This window comes from Oncorhynchus tshawytscha, linkage group LG10 (genome assembly GCF_018296145.1).
Source record: "Oncorhynchus tshawytscha isolate Ot180627B linkage group LG10, Otsh_v2.0, whole genome shotgun sequence".
Classification (NCBI taxonomy): Eukaryota; Metazoa; Chordata; class Actinopteri; order Salmoniformes; family Salmonidae; genus Oncorhynchus; species Oncorhynchus tshawytscha.
Window position 1 is genome coordinate 84747057 of NC_056438.1, and position 9960 is coordinate 84757016.

Consider the following 9960-nt stretch of genomic DNA (forward strand, 5'->3'; position numbering starts at 1 on the left):
ACCACAGCTATAAATAAAGGCTACAAAGTCCACCTTCTTAACCTTTACAATGTCAGGATCCTGCTGGTGAAAGGAAACCCCTGCACCCTGCAGTGCAGGCATATCCACCATCACGGACTCTTCTGGTATACCATTCAAACCCTCATCCCTTTTCACAGCTGCTGCATATGAAATTATCTGTACAACCCTGACTTTGGCCACCTCAGTCTCTTTCACCCTTGTGGGGCATTCGAAAGACGCGGCCTTATGGTTTGCAACATGTCATATATTTACCACTTTTATAACACATAATATGATATTTTTCCACAACTTGGACAACTCGGCTTCTCCCTTCTGCAAACACTTGATACATGACCAAAAACTTTATAATGATCACACTGCATTGGTCTTTGGATAAATGCTCGGACTCTGTAGTTAATATACCCTAACTGCACTTGAGAGACTCCATATCAAAAACAAAAGAACAGAGAGACTCTTCACTTTGTCACCATTCAGCACACGATTCATTCGACGTGCTTCAATCACTACAGGAATATTTTTTATCTCTTCAAAATGGACTTCCCATGAGACGCCAGATATAACCCCCTTTGAGACACAGACGACGCTTCAAATTTATCAAATTTATCAAATTGATAAAATCGGTTAAGTCACAACGCACGTTCCTTCTGATCCGCAGAAGCACAAAAAAATCCAAACAAGCCCGCATCTCGTGATCCTCACGGCCTTCTCTCCACCCAGTTTGGATAACTCAAATGGTTTCTTCCAGATTGGTACTCTGCTCAGCTGCTCCTCATTAACAAACCGTACTCCTACTAGATACGAAGGGACATTCTCATCACTAAACACTACTGTGCTCCGTTTTCCATTCTTTTGGAGAATACTCCAATTCTCCTTGATTCTACCGCCATTGTATTTAGAATCAAATCAAATCAAATGTTATTGGTTACATACACATGGTTAGCAGATGTTAATGTAACAAAATGCTTCTGCTTCTTGTTCCGACAGTGCAGTAATATCTAACAAGTAATCTAACAATTCCCCAACAACTACTTCATTCACACAAACCTAAAAGTGTGAATAAGAATATGTACATGTAAATATATGGATGAGTGATGGCTGAGCGGCATTGGCAAAGTGCAATTTATGGTATAAAATACAGTATATACATATAATATGAGTAACATAAGATATGTAAACATTATTAAAGTGTCATTACTTAAAGTGGCATTGTTTAAAGGGAATAGTGATCCATTTATTAAAGTGGCCAGTGATTGGGTCTCAATGTAGGCAGCAGCCACTCAATGTTAGTGGTGGCTGTTTAACAGTCTGATGGCCTTGAGATAGAAGCTGTTTTTCAGTCTCTCGGTCCCAGCTTTGATGCACCTGTACTGACCTCGCCTTCTGGATGATAGCGGGGTGAACAGGCAGTGGCTCAGGTGGTTGTTGTCCTTGATGATCTTTTTGGCCTTCCTGTGACATCGGGTGGTGTAGGTGTTATGTAGGGCAGGTAGTTTGCCCCCGGTGATGCATTGTGCAGACCGCACCACCCTCTGGAGAGCCTTGCGCTTGAGGTCGGTGCAGTTGCCGTACCAGGCTGTGATACGGCCCGACAGGATGCTCTCGATTTCGCATCTGTAAAAGTTTGTCAGGGTTTTCGGTGACACATTCCTTCAGCTTCCTGAGGTTGAAGGTGCTGTTGCGCTTTCTTCACCACACTGTCTGTGTGGGTGGACCATTTCAGTTTGTCTGTGATGTGTACGCAGAGGAACTTAAAACTGTCCACCTTCACCACACTGTCTGTGTGGGTGGACCATTTCAGTTTTTCTGTGATGTGTACGCAGAGGAACTTACTTGATGATTGAGTTGGAGGCGTGCATGGCCATGCAGTCGTGGGTGAACAGGGAATACAAGAGGGTGCTGAGCACGTGAAAAACTATTCCTAAATTGTTAATTTTCTCCAAATCTATAGGCACAACCTATATTCTAGCAAATGTCTTAAGTATACTAACCAAAAAATAAATGCAACAATTTCATTGGTTACAGTTGAAATGAGGAAATCAGTCAATTTAAATAAATTATTTAGACCCCTAATCAATGGATTTCACATGGACTGGGAACACAGATATGCATCTGTTGGTCACAGATACATTACCAAAGAAAAATGGGCCTCACAATGGGCCTCAGGATCTCTTTACGGTATCTCTGTGCATTCAAACTACCATCGATAAAATGCAATTGTGCTCGTTGTCCATAGTTTATGCCTGCCCATACCATAACCCTGGCCCTACGGCCTTGGGAATGTTGACCTGTTCAAAGGTCTTACTCACATTGGCTACGGAGAGCGTGATCACGCAGTCGTCCGGAACAGCTGATGCTCTCATTCATGTTTCAGTGTTACTTGCCTTGAAGCGAGCTTAGAAGTAATTTAGCTCGTCTGTTAGTCTCCTGTCACAGTGCAGCTCGCGGCTGTGCTTCCCTTTGTAGTCTGTAATAGTTTGCAAGCCCTGCCACATCCGACGAGCGACGGAGCCGCTGTAGTACGATTCAATCTGCTTTGCCTGTTTGATAGTTCGTCGGAGTGCAGCACAGGATTTCTTATAAGCTTCCGGGTTAGAGTCCTGCACCTTGAAGCGGCAGATCTACCCTTTAGCTCAGTGCGCATGTTGCCTGTAATCCATGGTTTCTGGTTGGGGTATGTACTGTACGTACAGTTAATGTGGGGACTACGTCATCAATGCACTTATTAATGAAGCCGGTGACTGATGTGGTGTACTCCTCAATGCCATCGAAAGAATCCCGGAACATGTTCCAGTCTGTGAAACTGTCCTGTAGTGTAGCATCTGCTTCATCTGACCACTTCTTTATTGACCCAGTCACTGGTGCTTCTTGCTTTAGTTTTTGCTTGTAAGCAAATCAGGAGGATAGAATTACGGTCAGATTTTCCAAATGGAGGGCGAGGGAGAGCTTTGTACTCGTCTCTTTGTTTGGATTAAAGGTGGTCTAGAGTTGTTTTTCCCTCTGGTTGCATATATATTAACATGCTGGTAGAAATGAGGTGAAACGGATTTAAGTTTCCCTGCATTAAAGTCCCCGGCCACTAGGAACGCCACTTCTGGATGAGCGTCTTCCTGTTTGCTTATGGCCTCATACAGCTGGTTGAGTGGGGTCTTAATTTCCAGCAACAGTTTGTGGTGGTAAATAGACAACTACGAAAAATATAGATGAAAACTCTCTTGGCAAATAGTGTGGTCTACAGCTTATCATGAGATACTCTACCTCAGGCGAGCAAAACCTTGAGACTTCCTTAGATTAAGTGCACCTGCTGTTGTTTACAAATATACATAGACCACCACCCCTTGTCTTACCAGAGGCTGCTGTTCTATCCTGCCGAAAAAGGGTAAAACCTGCCAGCTGCATGTTAATCATGTCGTTGTTCAGCCACGACTCGGTGAAACATAAGACATTACAGTTTTTAACATCCCGTTGTTAGGATTTATGTGCTCGTAGTTCGTCTATTTTATTATCCAGTGATTTTACATTAGCTAATAGGTTCTATGGTAAAGCAGATCCTTACTAGGCACCCAGACCTACGTCCACGATATCTCCGTCTCTTTCTCCTGCGAATGACGGGGATGCCTTGTCGGGTGTCTGGAGTAAATCCTTCACGTTCGACTCGTTAAATAAAAAATTATAATCTTCCAGTACAAGGTGAGTAATCGCTGTCCTGATATCTAGAAGCTCTTTTCGGTCATAAGAGACGGTGGCAGAAACATTAGTATGTACAAAATAAGTTACAAATAACGCAAAAAAACACACACGATAGCACAATTGGTTAAGAGATCGTAAAACGACAGCCATCTCCTCCGGCGCCATTGTGGTGTTACTCCAACATCGTGAAAGTGACAAAAACAACCTTACAGTGTCAAAAACAACATTACATTTTCATTTTTGTCAAAAACAACCTTACAGTGCCTTCAGAAAGTATTCACAACCCTTGACTTGCTCCACATTTGTGACCGACCGCCTTGATTCGGTTTTTGCAGCAACATTTTAAATGTTTTTTTTTACAAATGGATAAAAGTAGAGACTCCTAGCTACAAAATGGTATATCATACACTGCATTTGAGGAACAATGGGAAAGTCATTCTGCTTTGAAAGTTGATAAACTTGTAATCTCACTTTTGAGAAAATGGCCTTTGAATATTTTTGGTACCTACTGGAGAGCTCTTCTTTGCCTACACCAATTCAGCATTGTTCTCTTAGCTACACCAATCTCTTCAAGGGTTGATCCTAGTGTTCTGTCCTAACAACAGCAGTCAAACACCCAGTGACATTCTATTAAAATGGACACTTTCATAGTGGAGTCTTTTGTTAAGACATGTAGCTAGCTAGCTAACAGTACACTTTAACTTGAAATGAAAAGTCTTTATGTCAAAATTATAAATGTGTAATATCTGAAAATGTAGCTAGCTGGACTATCTTACCCCTGGTCTGAAATCGGAGTAGATAGCCAGAGCGAATTTACCAGCTACGTCAATCAACAGTTGTCGCAGTGACATTCTATTGAAATGGATACTTGCATAGTGGAGTCTTTGTTAAGACATGTAGCTAGCTAGCTAAGCAATTAACCATAATCGCAACTCATGACATTACTACCCTGCATGAATCTGCAGGTAGCTAACCAACCAGGTTCAACGTTAGCAACATTAACATTAGGCTATAACTAGCCAAGCAAATGGCTCTGAGATACGAATAATAAGATCATACACGTAACATTAGCTAGAGAGCTAACAAGCTAACGTTAGCTAGCTAACTAACTGTACACTTTAACTTGAAATGAAAACGACTTTGTCAAAATTAGAAATGTGTAATATCCTAAAATGTAGCTAGCTAGACTAGCTTACCCGTATACATCATGGTTGGGCGCTTCTCCCTGTCACAGATGCCACGGTTCCCCTTAGTTTGAAGATGTAATCCAGAGACAGGTATTTCCTCAATCTCCTTAGCTATCATACTCTAATTCTCAAAACTTGGTCCTCCAGAAAGTGGAGAGCAACACTTACGCAGTTCAACTAAACAATATATACATTTTAAAGCCGCGTTAGACAGGATTACCTACACATACTAACCAGCTCAAATAGACAGAAGCGTACGATATGGTAGACTAATCCAAACTCATCTCTCGGTCTGTCAAGCCCACTTATTATCTAAGCCAATCATGGCTAGCAGGAAGATTGCTGTCTTTTTCTGTGGCTAAACAAACTAGGCTCGTAATTTATCAATTTTATTCTTATTTACAGTTGGAATACAATTTTATTATTAATGCACATTGAAGTTCACATGTTCCAGAAGGCATTTCTGCCAAAAGTGCATTTTGATTTTAAAAAATAAGTTCAAATGGCTCTCGTGTGAAGTAGTGACCCGCGACATACGCCTGGTTTGCTGAAACTGGTCACAAAATGTGCACACAAGCCTCTGGTCAAATGACACCCCATTCACTATATAGTACACAGGCCTCTGGTCAAACGGCACCCCATTCACTATATAGTACACAGGCCTCTGGTCAAACGGCACCCCATTCACTATATACACTATGTACACTACCTCTACCTCTACTCTACAGTCTACCTCTACCCTACAGTCTACCTCTACTCTATAGCCTATCTCTACTCTACAGCCTACCTCTACTCTACAGCCTACTTCTACTCTACACCCTACCTCTACCCTACAGTCTACCTGTACCTCTACCTCTACGCTACAGTCTACCTCTACCCTACAGTCTACCTCTACCCTACAGACTTCCTCTACCCTACAGTCTACCTCTACCTCTACCTCTACGCTACAGTCTACCTCTACCCTACAGCCTACCTCTACCCTACAGCCTTCCTCTACCATACAGCCTAACTCTACCTCTACCCTACAGCCTACCTCTACTCTACAGCCTACCTATTCCTCTACCCTACAGTCTACCTCTACCCTACAGTCTACCTCTACCCTACAGCCTCCTCTACTCTACAGCCTTCCTCTACTCTACAGTCTACCTCTACCCTACAGCCTTCCTCTACCCTACAGCCTACCTCTACTCTACTGTCTACCTCTACCCTACATCCTACCTCTACTCTACTGTCTACCTCTACCCTACATCCTACCTCTACTCTACAGCCTTCCTCTACCCTACAGCCTACCTCTACTCTACAGTCTACCTCTACTCCACAGCCTACCTCTACTCTACAGCCTTCCTCTTCCCTACAGCCTTCCTCTACTCTACAGCCTAGCTCTACTCTACAGCCTACCTCTACCCTACAGCCTACCTCCACCCTACAGCCTACCTCTACTCTACAGCCTACCTCTACTCTACAGCCTACCTCTACCCTACAGCCTACCTCTACTCTACAGCCTTCCTCTACAGCCTACCTCTACTCTACAGCCTTCCTCTACTCTACAGCCTTCCTCTACTCTACAGCCTACCTCTACTCTACAGCCTACCTCTACTCTACAGCCTACCTCTACTCTACAGCCTACCTCTACTCTACAGCCTACCTCTACTCTACAGTCTACCTCTACTCTACAGCCCACCTCTACTCTACAGCCTTCCTCTACTCTACAGTCTACCTCTTCCCTACAGCCTACCTCTACTCTACAGCCTTCCTCTACGCTAAAGTCTTCCTCTACCCTACAGCCTACCTCTACTCTACAGTCTACCTCTACTCTACAGCCTTCCTCTACTCTACAGTCTACCTCTTCCCTACAGCCTACCTCTACTCTACAGCCTACCTCTACACGCTAAAGCCTACAGCCTACCTCTACTCTACAGTCTACATCTATACTCTACAGTCTACATCTACTCTACAGCCTACCTCTACTCTACAGCCTTCCTCTATACGCTACAGCCTACCTCTACTCTACAGCCTAGCTCTACTCTACAGTCTACCTCTACTCTGACAGCCTACCTGGGGTTACTCTACAGTCTACCTCTACTGGTATTGGGGTTGACATCTACTGGTACAGCCTTGACATCTACTCTACAGTCTACCTCTTCTGGTACAGCCTGACATCATACTGGTACAGGGTTCCTCTGGTACGGTAAAGTCTTGACATCTACTGGTACAGCCTGACATCTACTCTACAGTCTGACCTCTTGGGGTTGACATCTATACTGGTATTGGGGTTGCCATCGTACTGGTATTGGGGTTGACATCCATACTGGTATTGGGGTTGACATCTATACTGGTATTGGGGTTGCCATCGTACTGGTATTGGGGTTGACATCCATACTGGTATTGGGGTTGACATCCATACTGGTATTGGGGTTGACATCTATACTGGTATTGGGGTTGACATCCATACTGGTATTGGGGTTGACATACTGGTATTGGGGTTGACATACTGGTATTGGGGTTGACATCGTACTGGTATTGGGGTTGGGGTTGACATCCATACTGGTATTGGGGTTGACATCATACTGGTATTGGGGTTGACATCCATACTGGTATTGGGGTTGACATCTATACTGGTATTGGGGTTGACATCCATACTGGTATTGGGGTTGACATCCATACTGGTATTGGGGTTGACATCCATACTGGTATTGGGGTTGACATCGTACTGGTATTGGGGTTGACATCGTACTGGTATTGGGGTTGACATCTATAATAGTATTATACCTCGATTTTTTACCTCAACCTGGTGTGAAATCACATAAATAATATCCAATGTAGACAGATTTTGCCTGGGGGGGAAGACAGCAATGGGGAGATTCAGGATCGTTCCCCCATGGGTTTTAATGCCATTTCCATTGTTTTGGTGGAGTTCCATTGACCACTTTACCAGATATTTTTTCTTATTTTATGGTTTAAACACATATCACATATCACCAGATCTTCCTCCCAGAATAATCACAGGCAGACATCATTACATCCCTGGCCATCGTTGACATCAATCAGGCAGACATCATTGACATCCATACTGGTATTGGGGTTGACACAATCAGGCAGACATCATTACATCCCTGGCATCATGTTATACCACAATCAGGCAGTGAAATCATAAATAACATCAATGGCCATTTTGCCACACAATCAGGCAGACATCATGGGTTTTACATCACTGGCCATGTTCACACAATCAGGTTTAGACATCATTACATCACTGGCCATCTTCCTCCCAGAACAATCAGGCAGACATCATTACATCCCTGGCCATGTTCACACAATCAGGCAGACATCATTACATCACTGGCCATGTTCACACAATCAGGCAGACATCATTACATCACTGGCCATGTTCACACAATCAGGCAGACATCATTACATCACTGGCCATGTTCACACAATCAGGCAGACATCATTACATCACTGGCCATCGTTCTGACTGTGCCATACACACTAAGACTACGTTTGTCTTAATCTGCCCTAAGCCTGTGGGATCCATTGAACCACAGCAGTACTGTGGAATCAGGATAACATCCAGTGGGATGGAACACACAGGGTCATAATCCCCTCCTGTCCTGTCTTCTCACCAGGCTCACTGTCAACACAAAGCTGATACGATAGGCTAGATAGCTAGCTCTTCTCTGGTCAGAAGCACTATGCTGCGATAGGCTAGATAGCTAGCTCTTTTCTGGTCAGAAACACTCTGCTACGATAGGCTAGATAGCTAGCTCTTCTCTGGTCAGAAGCACTATGCTACGATAGGCTGGATAGCTAGCTCTTTTCTGGTCAGAAACACTATGCTACGATAGGCTAGATAGCTAGCTCTTCTCTGGTCAGAAACACTATGCTACGATAGGCTAGATAGCTAGCTCTTCTCTGGTCAGAAACACTATGCTACGATAGGCTAGATAGCTAGCTCTTCTCTGGTCAGAAACACTATGCTACGATAGGCTAGATAGCTAGCTCTTCTCTGGTCAGACACACTATACTACGATAGGCTAGATAGCTAGCTCTTCTCTGGTCAGAAACACTATACTACGATAGGCTAGATAGCTAGCTCTTCTCTGGTCAGAAACACTATACTACGATAGGCTAGATAGCTAGCTCTTCTCTGGTCAAGCTAGATAGTTAGAGAGAGGATCTGCAACAATGCTGCAGAGGTATGATACAAAGACAGAGACAGGCGTGGGACAGAGTGTTAACTCCTAGGTAGTGTTAGAGAGGCAGGGTAGAGAGACTGGGAGGTGGAGAGAGAGAGAGAGAGAGAGAGAGACTGGGAGGTGGAGAGAGAGAGAGAGAGAGAGAGAGAGAGAGAGATAGAGAGAGAGGGGGGTAGAGAGACTGGGAGGTGGAGAGAGAGAGTAGAGAGGCAGAGAGTTACAGACAGAGGCAGAGAGAAGAAGGGAAGTGGAGAGACTGACAGAGAGGATGGAAATGGTAGGGATGTAGGGAGACAGTGGTAGAGAGACAGAGAGAGGTAGAGGTAGAGGGTAGAGAAGGAGAAATAGCAGTAGAAGTAGGTAGAGAGAGAGACAGAGAGTTTGAGAGACCGTGTCCTAGCAGAGTCTTCCCATGTGTTCAGTGTGTCCTGGAGGCTCCATTGAGGTTGTGGGGCTCTGATGATGCTGCTGATGACCACCCCTGACACATACTAGCTGCTGGGGTGTGGATGGTGGGAGGCCGGTGTGTTCGAGGGATAGGCCACACTCGGGCCTTGATGTGGCATCACATCCTGGGGCTGCTGAGGGTCTGTCGTCAGGGCGAGGGATACCTAGCCCCAGGAACAGAAGACGGAGACCATGACAACAGAGACCATGATGAAAGGGAGCATGGAGATGGGGGTAATGGGGACGGGGATGCAGTGTCCTCCCAGGTAAGGCCTCATGATGAGACACATTCATGGGTTGTTAGTACTGTAGCCTGCCTGACAGAACTGTAACTGTGGAACGAGTGAAAATGGGGATGTCTGATTTAGAAAACTCTGTAACGATCTATGCCTTGCAGAAATATGACCAATTAGAGTGATATC